General features: G+C 38.7%; 1 protein-coding gene across 2 annotated transcripts in view; it reads left to right on the forward strand.

The window, feature by feature from the left end:
* The window catches only part of cacul1 (CDK2 associated cullin domain 1), a 92,249-nt gene that overhangs the window by 9,616 nt on the left and 63,233 nt on the right, over nt 1–19,400 (forward strand). The gene's annotated exons all lie outside the window — the stretch shown is intronic.

The raw sequence follows: 19,400 nt of genomic DNA on the forward strand, positions 1-19,400 counted from the left end.
CTAGTGCAGGCGGAGCGGAGAGGTCGAGTGGGGGTGTAGGGAGAGATGAGGGTCTGGAGGTAGCTGGGTGCAGTCTGGTCAAGGCCTCTGTAGGTTAGTACAAGAGTCTTGAACTGGATGCGAGCGGTGATCGGGAGCCAGTGGAGCGAGCGGAGTAGTGGAGTAGCGTGGGCGAAGCGAGGCAGAGAGAACACCAGACGGGCAGCAGAGTTCTGGATGAGCTGGAGCGGACGGGTGGTGGATGCAGGGAGGCCAGCCAGGAGGGAGTTGCAGTAGTCTAGGCGGGAGAGTACCAGGGCCTGGACCAGGAGCTGGGTAGCATAGTTGGTGAGGAAGGGTCCTGTGTACAGTCATTACAGAGTTCCTCTGTAATGACTGTACACAGCAGCTTCTGCAGCTGTTGCTAGCCAGTCGTGAAACAACTTCTGGGAGCATGGCACCGGTGAACTCTGAATGTGTGAACAAAAATAAAATAATGTATATAGCTAGTGCAAAAAGAAGTAATCCAAACTTGGGTAACATTGAAATTAGAAAGGTAATTTAACGTTATGATGAATATAAAGACATACTAAATGTTAAGCAGAACAACGCTGTGACCAATAAGAAAAGACTAAACTTTACCGGCTTACACTGTTATGCTGTCTGCTTGTACACGCATTTGCTTTTTACTCTTGGGAGCGTAAGGGACCAGAGTTCAGGTAATCGAATACACACAAATGTTGCACCCTGTGTATTCAAATAGGAAACTATTCAAAATTTCCATCCGTAATCCTAATAATAAACACTATTAAAACAATATTCACAATACAAAATAACAATCCTTCTCAGAGCGTTGTCGCTTGTGTATCCTGTAAATTACTTTCTTTATGATTTATTGATTTCAGTGCTTTCAATTTAGCTTATTGGTTGCTTAGTTGTAGAAAACCCAATTTGTAACAGATTTGCTATGTCATGGGAACGAGTACCAACACAGCACTTCAGTACGCAGTCTCAGAGTCTGACTGTACAACAAATATGACGTGCGGTGGGAAAGTTAGGATTAGTTAGTAGTTATGTTTTTAAAAAATGGTTTGTAAATTAGTTTTCAGCTTTTTGGCACACTGGCCCATTTTCCTGGATTCATGAAACGGAAGCCGTGTGCTATAAGGTGGACCTTCGATGGACAAGGAAAGAAATAGAATTTTTAGATACCATAGTAAAACTTGAAGAAGGTTCAGTTGAGACTGACCTCTTCTGTAAACCTACTGACATGCACCAGTATTTACACATGTCCTCTGCACATCCGATACACACTAAAAGGGCAATCCCAAAGGGTCTAGGAATAAGAATACGAAGAATATGCTCAAAAGAAAGTGACTATGTAAAACAAAGAAATGTATTAAAAACAAATCTTAAAAAAAGAGGATACAAAGAAAGAATTATAGAGACGGAGTTAAGAAAAGTGGATAAACTAAAAAGAGATGGTCTACTAGATTATAAAAATAGAGATAAAAAGGTCAAAAGAGTCCCATTAATAATGACTTACTCTAAACTTTTGCCCAATATTTCTAAGATAGTTTGGAAACACTTGTGGATTCTACATAATTCAGAAAAATTAAAAAAAGTATTTCTTAAGGCCCCAGTTGTAGCATTCAAAAGAGAAGCTAATTTAGGTGATATTTTAGTTCACAGTAAACATAAAAGAATAATTGACAAAATAGGTTCTACGAACATATGCACTAGTAGATGTAAAGTGTGTAAATACATAGACAAACGTAAAAATATAATTAAACATAAGAACACCACATATCCACTAAAAACTAATACCTACTGTAAAAATAGCAATGTTGTTTATGGAATAGCCTGTGAAAAATGTGATGAAATCAAATATGTTGGAGAGACTGGAACTACTTTATATAAAAGAATTCAGAACCACCTTTCATTAATTAGGAATAAAAAAATGAATGAACCAATAGTGCAGCACTTCACCAGTCAGGGACATGACATAAATGATGTAAAGTTTGTAGTATTAGAACAGCTCAAATTAGACAATGCGACATATAGAAGAATAAAAGAAAGTAAATGGATAAATAGACTTAACACGATTATGCCAGCAGGACTCAACAGATAAGAATGAACTAATTAACTTCAATAAATATATAACATTTAAATAAATAAACAAAATTCATTCAAAAGTTGTGCATGCTGATGCGCTGGGGAGGCCAAATCTAGACTGATCCTCAGAGCCAGCATTGCATGATATAATAAAAATCTAAGTTTATATAAAGTAGTGTTAATTAGAATGATACAGATTCAAAGATAGAAATAAAAATGATGTCACAATATATAGAACACCATTACATCATGTAAGAATAAATCATGAATTTGAATGTAAACAATAACAAGTAGTTGTCATGCTGTCAAAAACCTATAAATACCTCCAATGTTTGGATTCAAACACAGGCTCCCTTGAGAAAGATATGTACAACATATCGAAACGTTGGGCAGCTGGCTCTTTGAGCTATAATATATATATATATATATATATATATATATATATATATATATATATATATATATGGTAGAGCCACATTTCGCTGCAATAACAGCTTTAAGTCTTTTGGGGTAAGTGTGTACCAGCTTTGCACATAGTGTCGGAGTGATTTTGGCCCATTCTTCTTGGCAGATTTGCTCCAGGTTGTTCAGGTTGGTTGGACGACGTTTGTGGACCGCAATTTTCAAACAGTGCCACAGATTCTCAATGGGATTGAGATCAGGACTTTGACTGGGCCACTGTAGGACATTCACCTTTTTGTTCTTGAGCCACTCCAATGTTGCTTTGGCCTTGTGCTTGGGATCAATGTCCTGCTGAAAGGTGAATTTCCTCCCAAGCTTCAGTTTTTTAGCGGACTGAAGCAGGTTCTCTTGCAGTATTTCCCTGTATTTTGCTCCATCCATTCTTCCTTCAGTTTTAACAAGATGCCCAGTCCCTGCTGACGAGAAACATCCCCACAGCATGATGCTGCCACCACCATACTTCACTGTAGGGATGGTGTGTCTTGAGGCATGGGCAGTGTTAGGTTTGCGCCACTGTGGAAGGGTGAGGGTATTCACTGACACGGGAGACGACAGATTTTATTTGGAAACACCGCACAGGTGCCCAGATTTATTTATTTTTCTTATTAATTGTTTCATTTACTTTAGCCCGCAGAGGGCGCTGTTGTCCGTGGTCTGGATACTGCCGACAGTAAACCAGGACCACGGGGTTACCAACACAGGTATCCAACTCCGTGCACCTTCAAGTGCTCAAAAGTAATAATGAAAACAGAAGGCGAAAGAAAAAGGGAAAATAAAACACAGTAATAAAACTACAAACAAAAGTGCTGATTATGCAGTGCCCCCACTGCTGCTAAGCCGGTCAGCATGGGTCTCCGTCCTACACTCCGCTGTGCTTATACACTGGGGTTGGCCAGGGTTCCCCGTATATCTATACACGTCCCCTCGGGTAGGTAATTGTTTCTTTTATTTTGTAAATTATTTTTACAGAAGGCTGTCCCCTCAGTCGGATTCGCCTGCTCCTTATTTCACGCTGGCCTCTTCTGCCAGCGACACTGTACTTTCCCCAACCCGGCCACCCGAGCGCACAACCAAGCCAGTTCTTATGGGCCGAGCAGTCTCCCAAGGCCCACCCCTCAGCCACTCAGAGAGAGGGAAAGCACACACACACTCTTCCCCACCTCTCCGTGTCATCGCCATGGCCGACAGGCGGATCCCACGAGACTGCTGCCCTCTACCTGCAGTAATACGGATGTGCCAGACAGTCAGTCCAGATCTCCCCTGTTACAGCCACACATGGCACTTTGAGTTTTGGCCAAAAAGCTCTATCTTGGTCTCATCTGACCACAAAACCTTTTCCCACATCGCAGCTGGGTCACTCTCATGCTTTCTGGCAAACTCCAGACGTGCTTTCAGATGGTACTTTTTGAGTAACGGCTTCTTTCTTGCCACCCTCCCATACAGGCCAGTGTTATGCAGAGCTCTTGATATGGTTGACTGGTGCACCATTACTCCACTCCCAGCCACTGAACTCTGTAGCTCCTTCAAAGTGATTGTTGGCCTCTCTGTGGCTTCTCTCACAAGTCTCCTTCTTGTTTGAGGGCAGAGTTTTGAGGGACGGCCTTTTCTTGGCAGTGCCTGGATGGTGTGATGCAGCTTTCACTTCCTGATTATTGCTTCAACTGTGCTCACTGGGATATCCAAACACTTGGATATTATTTTGTACCCTTTCCCTAATCTATGCATTTGTATTACTTTGCCTCTAACTTCCGTAGAATGCTATTTGGTCTTCATTTTCCTTCAGATTCACAGCCTGACCAATGATCCTTCAACAGTGGGGTTTTTATCCACAAAATGTGACAGCAACTTTAATGGTTCACAGGTGGAGGCAAATGGTAAGGTAATTGTGTCCTCGTTAGGGCAATTTCTTTCATCGGTGTAAACTGGGAGCTTCCACAGCACAGGGGTTGAATACAAGCAAGATATTTCAGTTTTTATTTTTCTTAAAAATATTTCCCAACATAAAACCAATGTCACCTTACAATAATTGATTTTGAGTTTCAGCGTTTTAAAATAAAATATCAAACAGAACGAAATTTCAATGTACCATTTGTAATTCAGTAATATGAGAGAATTGGTCAGGGGTCTGAATACTTTTGCAAGGCACTGTATGTATTATACTAGTTAAATGTAGCCGGCCCAGTCGGGCCTGTGGTGCTTCATAACTAAAGGCCAAACTGCGATCTCTACCAGCCCCGGGCCGCCGCGCCATGGTTAATGTTAAACCCTGCATAATGGGTTTAAATCCACTGGGGAATACATTTCTCAACATTGCAGTGTATACAGATCACGCTCTCTCCTCCAGCAGTGCTGCTTTTTATAAAATAATTTTATTATGTACATCAATGGCTGGAGAGAGAATATTAAAATTACACATCATGTGGATGCCCTACAAGTTAGTTTTTTAGATACAATGATTTTTATTAAGGATGGTATTTTGGGTTCCATTTTATATACAAAGGATACAGAAAAGAACAGCCTATTGCATGCTAACAGTTTCCATCCTGGTGCGCTGAAAAAAGATCTACCTTATTGCCAATTTGTGTGTTTTAAGACGTATTTGCTCTACCAAGGAAGCTTTTGGTTATCAATCAGATATACTCTATCAAGACTTCATTTGTAGAGGCTATCCTGTACAGTGGTTAAACTCTGCTTCATTAAAATGTCGTAACATTTTGAGATTTGGATAAAAAGGTACCAAAACAAAAAAGACATTTTCTTGTATTTCTAAGATTACTTATAGTAACATCTTTAATCCTATCAGGAGTATTGTCAGTACTCATTGGCACATATTAAGTAGTGACAGACAAATGACTAATCTTTTTAAAAATCCTCCATTGTATGTATACTTAAGGTAAAAATCTAAGAGATAGATTGGTGAGAGCAGACACTAATTCACAGCCTGGTTGGACAGGCACATTGAGTGGGGGTGTTGGGAATTTTCCTTGTCAACAATGGTGGTGTTTACATGCAAGTTTTAATCACGCTGCTATAGTGCATTCATGACGTGTCACGTGCAAATGACGCATGATTGTGCTCGTTCCAAAAGTACACGGCAAAAAAAGTGTGCGACTTAAGTGTCATTACACTTTGGTAAAGCACGGTAAAGTGCACGCCATTTGGCCTAATTAGTCCCATAGCAACAAATTCCACAGTCGTGCAAAATACTTAACGATAGGCTTTCATGAAATAACACGATACCTCCTCCACTTCCCCTATGTAAAAGAACGCTCTTCTCTGGGAACGGTCTTTCCACCCTGCTGTCCTCCTCTGTAGCGTAAGATTTTCCTTATCCCAATCTTACTAATACAAATCAGTTAAATATACATCCATCCATTATTATCAATCCGCTTCTCCTGGTGAGGGTTGCGGCTAAATTATATATAAATTGTATATAGAGATGTTGATTTATACCAATACAATGATGTTGGCAGTTTATAACATTATTTATTCATTTCAGTGTATTATGAACGTATGAGAACTACTAGATAATTATTACCAGCATTATTATCATAATAATAATACTACGAATAATGTAGCTTTTTTTCCCCCGCAGGATGTTTTAAGCTTCCACCCCTTCTGACAGGACGCAACACCAGGTCTTATGAGGAAACTCGTTCCCTCCTCCAAATTATTGTGGACCTGGGGGTTATGGATGAACTGGATAGACCTCGCCAAAGAAATGCCACCATTTTCACCAGTATTACTGGTGCTCTGGCTTAACTTGGTATAAATAGAACGCTCCTGCAGGTACAAGATAAATTCAAGAAACTGAAATATCTGTACCTGCAGGAGAGACAACGCCTGCAGTCCTGCGTTCAAAGCTTGAGGTCCCAATTTCGGTTTTGGGAGGAAATGCACCTGTTAATGGGTGACCAGCCAGTGGCATCGGGCCATTTGCTGGAATCCTCATCCTCCCAGACGCCCTGTGAAATACCAGCCCTATTAATACAATATGGTAATTGCGCTAGCCATCATTTACTTTTCTAAACTAAAATATGCTGCTGCGGTAAAGTTAGCTTGATGTTTGATATTCTTTTGATATTCGACTCAAGCTAACCCGACATGAATGAAAATGGCTGTATCTTGCCAACCACAGAAGCTAGAGTGAATAATTTGTGAAAAAGCTAGCATTTTCAAAACAACTTTAATTTAAAGAATACCAGTTGTGAATTGTTTCACAGCTTCTGTTTTACATGTGAATCCTAAGAATAATTTCTAGAAAATAATAACATGCCACATATACGCACACACCTATCTGACACGCGTAAAATGGCTTTATCTCCTCAACCACAGCAGCTACCGCACTCAAACCAACTTTAATTTAAAGGAGGCCAAATGTGAATTGTTTCAGAGTCTGTGTTTTACCGGTGAAGCCGAAGAATAATTTGTGAAAAAGCTAGCGTTTTCAAAACAACTTTAATTTAAAGAATACCAGTTGTGAATTGTTTCACAGCTTCTGTTTTACATGTGAATCCTAACAATAATTTGTGAAAAAACAAATGGTTGGGGATATCAAGCCATTTTACGCATGTCAGGCTAAATGTGTGCGCATATGCAATATGTTTTGTTTTTCACATATTATTCTTAGGATTCACATGTAAAACAAAAGCTGTGAAGCAATTCACCACTGTTCTTCTTTAAATTAAAGTTGGTTTTAATGCTGTAGCTGCTGATCCAGGAGCATCACCTGATGCGCCTGGAGTACAGAAGGATGTACCGTCTGATTGCACGCACCGCTGCCAGGCAGGATTGGCAATAGAGCCACCTCTTGGAAAGGCTGGACCACGCTGATCAACAGCACCAAGAGGTGGTTGCGTTGCACGCCGGATTTGTGCGCACACTAACAAGAGAACTGCAGATGCCTACCCCAGCTGAGGTGGGCACCCGTTCTGCTGTGCGCAGTCCTGCCGAATCAGCGGTCCAAGAAGTTTGTACAGAACAATACCCACTCGCTTCTGCAGCGACACAGGTGTACGGACATGTATTGGCGACGGCTCCATGTCCACCCTTACAAGTTCCAACACTTGGTCAAACGTAGCTCGGATGACCTGAAATGTTTCAATCCATTGTTCGTCAGAGAAAGACTTGTGAAGCACAACCTCCTCCCACCAAACAGAGGGACAATGATGCGCCCGCATTCGTCTTTCCTGCCGATGCACAAATAGAGGTCTACATAGGGATGAAGTGGATGAGGGTGTCTGCTGGAAAGAAAGCTTTAGATAGGAAAGCAATAGATGCATGATTCCTTTCCTGCAAACCCATTGCATGAGACTGAAGGAGTTCTTCCCATACAAGACTTAATCTAGCCAGTGTTTGTCTGCGTCTTCTCCATCCATCCATTTTTGTTGCAACTAGGTTGTAAGTAGGCCTATGATTTTATATACCCTTATAGCTAATTAGCAAATACACACATTATGTATTTATTATATTAACAGCGTTTGTGTAAGTTTCCACATTTTCTGTATAATTAATTTTAATATTTCAACAAAGTACCTGTGTTTGAAACCAACACATCATGAGTTGTTTCTAATATATTTGTTCCACATTAACGCATATTTGTGATTATTGAACGCATAATACTTTTGTTAAGCACATTAACAGTTAAGCAGTTGGCTAAGACTAATATATATGGGTATTTGAAAGGACATCAGTAGCGTAAGAAGCATAAGAAAAGCAGTAACGGGAACTGGTGAGTGCTGTTGATTTTTGTACACATGCTACTTCTACCATTTCTAGAACAACTAATTCTTTACAATAATAGTAATAACTTATTATTTTCTTCTTCTTGGCAGCATGAACCGTTTTAACTGCGAGTCCTTTGCATTCTAGACAGATGGGAGGTAACCTTCGCTTCATCTCTGCCTAGCGCGTAAAGCCTCATGTAAACCCCTATGCATTATTTGAACGATATCCTTTATCACGCAGCATCTCTTTTCAATGCGTTTGGTGATATTTAAATAAACCCTCCTGATATTTTATTATTAATGAGGTCGTTTGCATTTGGACGACTAAATTCTCTCTCTAAAATAAACTCTCATGTAAACGTGGAAGCAGAACTGTCATGACCAAAAAAGCACGAGAGATCTGGTGTCACGCTTTTCAGTTTTTGCTTGTAAACTGCCCCATTGTGCAGCTTGCGCTCAGTCTTAAAATTAAAGAATTTATACATCTGTTTTTCAGCATTTTAAAGAGGCACAGCATCCTCTTTCTGATTTACATTTTTTTTGGTTTAGGAAGAATTTTACCCCATCGTAGAGGTGGGACACTAAAATATTACAGAGAGAAGCCTTTTGGATATTTACATTAGATACACTATTTCCTAAGGGGTGAATGAGGATTTGGGCCTGTCAGGCTTTCTTTGAATTTATTCCTGTCTAGCGACAGGTAATATATTTGCATCAAGCCAATGTGTTCGTTAAAGAATGATTGTATTATGTAATAACTTAAGTTATTTTGTATTTGTAATTTGAGGTTTATTTATTTGTGTTTTTGCCATACATATATTTTTCAACATTTAACAAATACTGCTATGGACTTTGGTCTATGTAAATGATGGACTGCTGCTGGTAAATGTCTTTTGACTTCAGCATTTTTTTTTTTTATTATTATTTTAATCTGTATTGTGCTTTGAAATGTAATTGACTTGCCTTAATGATCTGACTGCTGCTGTTTGCCCAATTAACAATTGGGTCCATTGCCCATCAATTGATAAATCCTTTTTGGATACTAAGATCTAAAACTAATAATAATATGGCTTTATAAAAATGTTTTTTTTAAATGCTAATTAGAAAAAAAAATGCTACAAAAAAATCTAATTGAATCAATATATTGTGTTCTAATACGGAATTAGTTTGTCATAATCTAATTGCCATTGCTCAGATTGTCTGTCTCAATTACCACTTGGATTCATATGTATATTGTTAACACGAATGATTTGAGACTATATAAATGGTAAACATGTGTTTAAGTGTTATGCACTGATGTTAGCAGCGAGGGCTGCTGAAACGTTTGCATTATAGCACTTTTGAGCACTTTTTTCACTTATTTGCACATGTGAGTGTGAATAAGATTAAATATATTTATGCTTTGGACTTCTTTTGATCTTCGTGACATTTTGTGATACACAGTGTGCGAGCATTAGAAAAAAATAAGTTAAAAAAATATATATATATATATTCCCTAGAGATGATTGACCTTTGTGTGAATAAAAATATCAAAACATAATCGGGTTTATGTTGAGTAATATATTGCTTTGATATGGACAACATGGGATACCCTTTAAGGAGATCAGAACTACAGGACTAGACCACTAGAGGTCTTTCTGATTCTCTCAAAGCAAGTTAGACATGATCTCTATACTATACTGTAAGTCCTTATTGGTTAATTTTTCTGTAAATTGCATGCACTCGACATAGGGGTAGACTACTAATTTGACTAGTCGCTACATTAAAAAATAAAATAAATCATGTATTTGCTCTGTTTGTGAACATAGTATTTTGAAACATGTTTTTAAAATTGTCATTTATATGTAATGGATTGCAAGCGCACTTCCGTCCATCTGAAACTGTGCGCTTCATGATTACTTGACCTGCAATTAATCGACTACTTGTTTCCGACTGTGACTTTTCTACTAGACTATTGGTGCTATCCCTATCTCAGCATTGTTCATCCCTCCCCACTCTGGCAGGCACAGTTAAAACGTATATTTGAACATTGTCAGTGGAAGCATATGGTATGCAAGTTTAAGATACACAAATTGCAGACATCGGTGTGTATTGTAAAATGCAGTGAGCGGTTTAGTTGGAGTTCACTGATAGGAATGACACACTGCAAGCCTGAGTTCAATTGAATCCCCAAGCAGGAGGCTGGAGTCCTGTTATGGATCTAATTTGTAGCCAAAGTGCAGGAACTGTTTTGCTCTGGCAGAAGGAAACATTCAATAAACAAGATCAGATGAAAATGTTTCTTTTTTTTTCATGCTATGAAGGCAGTCCAGTTAGGTTTGTCCTGTTGAATGGGCCTCAGGCTTGCTAATATCTAGTACAACCCACATCCTGTTGTCAATGCTTAAAAATAATATTCTTCTTGTTAAATTATGGAGGTATCATACAATGTATTATGTAGAGAAAGTATCTCATTACACGCTGTTCATATTTGTGTGGCTTGGTTCTATGAGAGCTATTTGAACTAATTGACTTTTAAATAGGTAGAGATACCTCGTTTGGCGAATGTATCCCTCATAAACCGGGTCATCAAGGGCAATTTAATGACCAGCATTGATAGCTGTAATTGCAGTCTGTCCACTGTGGCATTTACCGTGACAACAATCACAATAATACAGGCCTTTAAAAGTAAAAACTAAATAGAAAGGAGATCATTTCAGAAGAAATCTTTAAATTCAGTAAAAACCTGTCTAATCCGGCACCGCTTGGGACCCTTACTCTACACAGTGCTGGATTTGAATCGAGATACTTTCTCTACATAATACATTGTATTGTAATAGAGATATGTATCATTTATATTATGATACAAGACACAACATAGCGTATTTGTAGGAGTTGAAATGAAATAAATACTGTGCTAGTGTTTTATGGTTGGGATGAATACATACTGTCCCTGTCTCATTTCATTGTTCTAGTTGGGGTGAATACATACTATCCCTGTCTCATTTCATTTTTATCTTTTAAACAAAACAGTCCATCAGTAAATGATCATTTGATCTTATTAAGTTTATCATTGTGATACATATCGCATTGCGACCTGCATACCATGATTCGGATTGTACCATCATAGTTGTTCCTGATTTGTCAGCTTATAGACATACTGTACAATGATTGCACATATTGAAAGGGTTATCCTGTTATTCATGGTTTAGATAGTCTAGTTTAATACCTGCATGTTGTTTTAGGTACTTTGGTATTTAGATTTTTCATTGTGCAGCATTTTAAGGGTGTCTTTCTTTCAAGTAGCAGCACACACTGCGGCACACACAGTGCACAGTACAAGCAGCCCAGTGCACAGCTGTAACTTTGTGATCTTGCAAACTCCATTATTATTGCAATAAAGGAAACCTCACACCGTGCCGAATGACAGTTGCATTGTCCCGTCTAGACAGGCTGAAGTTTGTAGGGTTATTTTGATAGGGATTTGGTTGGGCTCAAGAATCCTGTTGAATTATATAGGATTGCACAATGCTGAGTGGCTGATTGATATGGTTATTGGACACAGTTTAGTGAATGCGTGATATAAACTGGTTGATTGGAGCGGCTCAGGGACTTTAACAGACTTTATGAACCCAGAACATGTTTGAACACATGTGTCTCGACAGCCCTCCTAATGCCTCAGACATACAGACCAGCAGCTGTATCGTCAGGCTAAGTGAAGATCAGTCCGAATGGATTTCTGTGGCATGACAAAGCAGGTGCGGCAACAAAACATACCGAGATCATGGCATGGTCGGAATCCTTTTTAGGTCCAGGCCATTTTATGGAGTTGAACATTAGACTGTGAGGCACTCCATAGAAACTGATGGTGTAATTTGAGGGCGGTCACACAGTCACAAGTTTTTGTTTTAAGGCGTGCTTTAGATTTGAGTCTCTCTTAGTGTACAGTCAAACCTGCTTACTATCACTCCTTAATTGAAATGTCCCAGACAGAATATAATGGGAGTCAATGAGGGACATAATCCTGATAATATCACTGTGGTTATTGTCACAGTCCAGGTTGTATCACTCGCATTTATCACCCCACATAATACCACTTTGGGACATAAGTGTACATTTAAGTTGCTGTAAGAAGTGTAAATATCATAAAATAAAGTTTGGTGTCACAATATGGAAAACAGAACACTCCATGTTAAAGTTTGTAAGATTGGTGCCATTTTAATCAGTCAAACAACTGTGGTAGTTGGACCTTCCACTTCTTAGATCAATTGAAATGACCTATTGACTTAAAAACAAAAATTAGATTCCTCTAGGGCCATGTACTAAGACTTAATAAAAGCCCTTTCACACAGAGAAACAAAACACAGCCTTTAAACAGGATTTATGACTTTTTATTTGCAGGAAACAAGCAGCAGTGTAGCCTATAGATCTGCCTAGCCTTGAATGTCAATGGGAGCAGGAATGTGCTGTATAGGAGAGGCAGCTGGAAGACATCTCCAGAACCATATTCTCAGGATCTGGTGGTTCAGATCAGTCATTTGCAATGCTAAGAGAAACTAGGCATAACTCAAAATTGAAAGAATTTTTATTTATTTATTTATTTATTGTTTTGGCACCAAGTAGCCTTTATGCCTTGTTTTACACAAGGTTTGTCAGTGTACTGGCAACATTAATCTTGGCAATACGTTGCCTATGATGTCCACACATATGATAGATATACAGAGGATGAACTCTCCCTTGATTTATAGTTGCCCTTTTACTCCTGTCCAATGAACTTTCAGTCTCAAGGAGGAAGAAAAATAACATTTTTCAATGAAGCAATCTTTGGCAGCATTTTTTTTTTTTTGCTAGATTAGTGACAGAGGGAGATGTATCCTGATGAAAAAGGACATGAAAGTAGCTTTTATGGCAGCAAAAATAAAGCTGTTTTCACATTCTGCATTACGAACTTGAGAGCAAGTAATATGGCGCTCTATGATTAGTATAGCCTGGAACTTTTTGCTTGTCAGGATTAATGTCTGCTCAGACAGAGTGTTGTATGAAAGTCAGCAGGTATATTATAGTGGTCAGTGCTTGATTCCACAGTCCTTAATCAGTCTCACCCAATCTACAATACAGTTACAAGACTTGTTAGTCTGAGCCATGTACTCATGTAGTGGTAGGAATGTTATATCAATATCATAATTCTATGAGGTACAATAAAGTACTTTTTTGCATATAAAATGTACACCACAAAAGTCTCTACTCCAGGACAGAAGTGGGAACTGAACTAAAGCTTTTTTTTTGTATTTTTTATGTAATATAATGAGAAATGTAAAACTTATGTCAGGCAAGGTTTCTACAGTGTGATACACATTCCGAACAGCACTCTGAACGAATCCCAAATCTGAAACTGGTCTGATCCCAACTAGATTAGCGAGAGTACTTTACTTGCCAGTTAAGAAACGTTTTAAATGTTAAGTGGACATCACATTGAGTAAAATCTCAATCTAAGAGATAGCTTCTTTCAATTTATTCCGCTTGTGGACCTGCTTTGAGTTTGACAAAGCCTTGTCTTGTGTTGTCATGGTCAAGGTGTGCAGCCTACGTGGCCCTTGCTGTCTGATTAGTATTTCTATCAAGAGCTGTTTTGCTGGTGCAGCGCTGAACGCCCATGGTGTGTACCCAGCATGTGGGCAAGTGGACTTGAACTCCACTTTTTCTTGTTATGTTCAGCAGGAGCTATCGTATTATTTAACAATATTATTTGAACACTTCTCCAATATTATTTGAAAGAAACTAAATGGGCAGTATGAACCAGAAACATGTTGTGCTATGAAGCTATTGTGTGCAGGAAGAATGCTAAGGAAAATGTTCTTTGGTATATAATTAATGTTTTATGTTATTACACTTCTTACAAATAGCCTCTTGAGACCATGGCATTAGATACAGTAGACAATACATGAACAGCTCTTATTAGTAAACGTACAGACTCAGGTGTGATTTATTCATTCTATGGTAAGTGCAATGAGTTCAGAGCACATTTACCAGGAGCCTGATTGTTCAAACTCCTGCACAAGGTCATTTCAATCATATGCCTAAACAAGGGAGATTCTGAAACCCAGAACTGGGTGCAGGGCTCGTGTGAGTTTTAAGACCTGCTATTGTTTTAAAGGAAGTTCTAGTTTAGCCTTCAATACATAATCGGAAAATATTTTGTATTCATAGGGTATCTTTTGTAATGAATGTATTAGATAAACGTATGATGATCCATTGTTTGTGTGATCCCCTCTCCAAACAGCCCCTAACTGTTTCTGAGGTTTCTTTATTTGAACAGTAACTTTCTTTTCCAAACACATCAATATACTGTAGTAGGTGACTCGTGTTTTAGCAATGTAGGCTGTATTTGTTTCTGAGCCAGCTCTGTATTGAAACATGTTCAGTGTGCAGAGGATTTCAGGAGCTTGCTGCTTAACGCAATCATTTCCAGTTTATTCTTTGATTCTGATCCGCGGCTGGGGTGAAGAGACACCGAAGCTAAAGAAAATTGCAGCAAATTAAACAGGTGTCAATCATACATGATGCTTTCCTATTATTAACTTTGGATATCTCCACCTCACTCAATCATGGCATATTGTCAGCTCAGCTTGTCAGAAATGACTGAAAGTGGAGAAATCTGTTGTTTAATAAACATGTTCCATGGTGTTCCAGTGAAGAGCCCCAGTCAAACGCATACTCTAAACGGTCATTTATGGGGTTTTGTAAGCCCCTGAGAAATTAACCTGAAAAGGAGCGAGCCTATTTGAAACAAGGGGGTTTAAAATATCCATCCCGGTATGGAAACGATTGAAAACATGTCCAGCTTCAGGTTTCCATTCCATGTGAAGTGCAAACTGTGAATTTGCCTCTAAGCCTAAATTGCACATATTAGGCAAGCTGTATGATAAAGGTCAGGTTTTATCTTCATCTCTGGGGCTGTCCTAAAGGTATCTGATTGTGCCTGCAAAATATCTCTTTTATTTTATAACTGTTACTCGCGGCTTGTTTTGTCGTTCTTTTTGCTATTACCGGGAGTCACATTTCACATCTTTCCTGAGTCCAAACCTGGAAATAAATGTGACTGCTGTGCTGTTTAAAAAAAAAAAAGTCACAAAGTTCTGCTCTGTTCTTTCCTCTTGTGATTTTGTGCATTGCAGGCTGGTGCTACATTTGTATTCATTACCATTCATTCAGTTTAATCCTGGGCCTCACTCAAGCATAGCCTCCCAGTTGTGTCGTTTTGTGTATACAAATAATGTTAGCTGGGGGGTAAGTTGAGCAGAACACAGACCTCCAGAGGTGAAAGTCACAGAAACTCACAGGAATGTTAATTGCGCCAAAACTTTTTGCCCCATTTCCCCCCCCCCACATGATGCAAAACAGCCATTAGTTGCTGGTGATCCTACAGTAACTTGCCTATGGTTGTGTCATTAGCTGATGCATTAATGTGTTCTCCAAGGTGTCTGAATGCGCTATGCTGTGACACATAGCTGATATTGCCTTACATCCTCTAGGAATCAGAACTGCGATACTTTTAATACACGATTTTGCCATCAGTTTAAGTAATGAACCAAACTGTTCTGTGGGTAGTGTATAAGAATCACACATACGTTCAAAACCCAGACATGTAACACTTACAAAGAGGATCAAAAGGTAATGAGTGTCAGGAAAAAGTGAGAAAAAAATACCACTTGTAACACTGCTTCAAAGCACTTGAACCTTTAAAACTTGGTTGAACCTTTGTAACTTGGTTACAGAAATGAGTCTTTAAAACATTTTGCAGCCTAGTTCTTATTTTGCCCCTTTTGAAAGTCATGCTGATTGTGTAATCTGAGTAAAACTGGAGTTGAACTGGAGAGCTTAGCGGAGACGAGTTGTTGATCATCCTAGTTAATTTAATGATGGAAGGCAACAAGGCGAAATTCAACCTGTGTGCTATGGAAGGCCTTCTGGGTCAAAAGTGTTCTTGTACACATTCTAATTTGAATTACAACATGTATTAATTTGGACCAATCAGAACGCATTACAATATTGAGTGTTCCAATTCAAATTCGTACATGTTCTAAACAAATGTAAATTACCTACGCATACTTTCTCTTTTTATTTTTTTATTTAGTAGTTGCCAATTAATTTTACCCTGTTTTTTCTCCCAATTTGAACATGTCCAATTATATTTAGGCTCCGCTCACCGCTACACCCCTGCGCTGACTCGGGAGCGGCTGTGGAATAGCCTGGACTCGAACTGGCAACGTCCAGGCTATAGGGCGCATCCTGCACTCCACACGGAGCGCCTTTACCGGATGTGCCACTCGGGAGCCCCTCTTACGTATTTGCTACGTAGGAGTCTGGTAATTTTACGGTAGTACCTAGTCACAACATAGTTACAAGAGTAGCCAGTCACCTTCGGGATGACATCTATTCAGACATGAAACACATTTATACCAGCACGTAAAACAAGAGGTCACGCAAGAGCCAGACGGGAGCATTCAGCTGCTGTATTGGTTTAAAATGAATCTCTATTTAGAGAACTCACTTTTTTTTAATTTTAAATTCAGATTCAGATTTTTTTGCAAAACTGACAAAATAAATACTGTTTTCTAAACATTTGTTTCCAAAAACTGTGCAATTGTATAGATTTTATGTTTATTTATTACAGTGCACTCCATTTATAAGAATCGCTGACATAAGAATCAACCACATATAGTGATCAAAACCACTAGGACAAAATCATTCCTATACTAACCAATGTAAAATACTCAGCTTGTAAGAATCAAGCAATCTGCTTATAAGAATCATTTCTGGGCAAACTGACTACATGTAATACAGTGCTTGATCAAGTGCAATGATGTGTACAGCCAATAAAGCTGTTTTCGAATTTGAATTTGATCACATCTCTGGTGATTAGGCACGTACGCAGTGTGGATCGTGCAGTGATGCAGGAAACACTGCATTGTTTGTAATCAAACGTGACTGCGCCACTGCATTGTGCAGGTACGTTTTTTGTGTTCTCTGTTAGTGAAAATTTGTTTTCATGGAATACATACTGAGCATAGCAGTGTTATTGTGTGATGTGCATGTAGAGGGAGTGGGATTGCGGCATGGCGCGGTGAGGAGGAGGAAGGGAGGGGATTGCAGAGTTTTTTTTTTTTTTAAAACTTATATTTTTATTAATTTTATCTGGGTACAGAGGGGAAAAAAAAGGAAAAACACACCATAAGAAAAAAAAAAAAAGACAAAACATAAAATCTTGACAAGGCAACAGTTTAGTTAACTTGTTGTCCAGAGTTCCCAAGGTCCATTGTAGGGTAGACTTTGGTGTCCTTTATAAGTTTTTCTATTTGCCTTCAAGTGTGATTTTCTTCATTATACACATCTGCTTGATTTACTGGACATTTTCTCTAGCATCAGGATCTCCAAATATGAACGAAGCCAGTAGTCCCCAGTGATGTCCTTCCAATTAATTACAATAAGACGTTTCGCTGTCATACATCCTTCTGATATTAATCTTTTCAGAGATTTGTCTCATGACTTGTCACTTCTTTGGATCCAGTTGTTCTACAAATTTTGGATAAAGAATCAACTACCACAGACCAGTATCTCACCAGTTTTGGACAAGGACATACCATATGAACAAATGTACCAACTTTCCTGGTTACAGTGCCAACAAATGTCCGAATCCCTTACCCCCATTATATTTAAGCTTCTAGATGCACTCTATGAATTAATCTATGAATTAATTTATAGTGTATTAGTTTATTTCTCACAAATATTTTATGCATATCCTTCCATACCCTGGTCCACATTTCAGGGGTCAATTGTTCTTCAATATCTCTCCCATATTTTCTGTACTGGGCTACATATTGTGGGGTTTGTGTTGTTGAGTTTTTTTTATAAATATTGGATGTAATATGTGAGGTTTTTCTTATAATTCCCATTAATGTATTTTCTAGCTCTGTAATTTTGGGGGTTGCTATTCCTTCTCCAAGAAATTTGGTAAGGTGACCCAGTTTGCAAGTATATGAAGAAGTTTTTGTTTGATATATTTATGATTTAATTGTTGAAATGTTATTATTGTTTTATCTTCAAAGAGATATTTTCATTTGGAGATACCTTTGGACTCCCAGATAGCATTCTTTAATGGTCTGCCTTTGCTTACAGTACCACCATTACACCATAGAGGAGTATTGGGGGACCGTGTCCCTTCAAATTTTAGAGCTCTATGTAAGCGGCAGGCAATATCACATGAGAATTTTATAACTGGGTTATTTATAGATTTCCAATATTTGAGGGTGAACCACAGATAATTTAAGGATAAGTTATATTTATTTACGTCCAAGACCTCCTGTTCTATAACCCCCCACCACATTTGATGAAGGTTTGTATCATAAGCCCATTTTAATCGATATCTTGCATTGAATGAGATATAATGTTTAGAAGTATCTTGGAGACCCAGACCCCCTTTATCCCTGTCCATTGACAACTTCAGCCTGCTAATTCTATGAGCCTTTCCTTTCCACAGAAATGTACTGAATAACGCATTCATTTTTTAAAGCCATGGCACACATAAGAGAGAGTATTCTTGGCAGAATATGCAGTAATTGTATCTATTCTACTCCAGTGTGTCAAAGGTAGGTCATTCCATCTCTCTAAGTCCTCTGAAATTTTCTCAAACACATTGGACATATTGTATGAGACAGTCTCCTCTATCTGTGGTTTTAGAGTCACACTAAGGTATTTCATTCCTTCAGGTACCCATTTAAAAGGAAGTGAAGCTAGGCTGCTTTTGTAAAAGGAGCATGTTTAACCCAGTTAATAAGACAATGCCACAAGTTTACAGTCCAGCACAGGGGTCTCTACCACAGAAAAACCATACCAGTGCACCTCAATAATTCTGACCTGACAGACTGCCCCTGTCATTCAGTCCTGGGTCTCTTAAACAGCACTTGGATTTATTTAGAGTCCATTTCAAAACGGTGAGAAGAAATATGACCCTGAACAAGTCACTTAACCTCCTTGTGCTCAGTCTTTCATGTGAGATGTAGTTGTAAGTGACTCTGCAGCTGATGCATAGTTCACACACCCTAGTCTCTGTAAGTCGCTTTGGATAAAGGCATCTGCTAA

Source organism: Acipenser ruthenus, chromosome 13 (genome assembly GCF_902713425.1).
Source record: "Acipenser ruthenus chromosome 13, fAciRut3.2 maternal haplotype, whole genome shotgun sequence".
Taxonomy (NCBI): Eukaryota; Metazoa; Chordata; class Actinopteri; order Acipenseriformes; family Acipenseridae; genus Acipenser; species Acipenser ruthenus.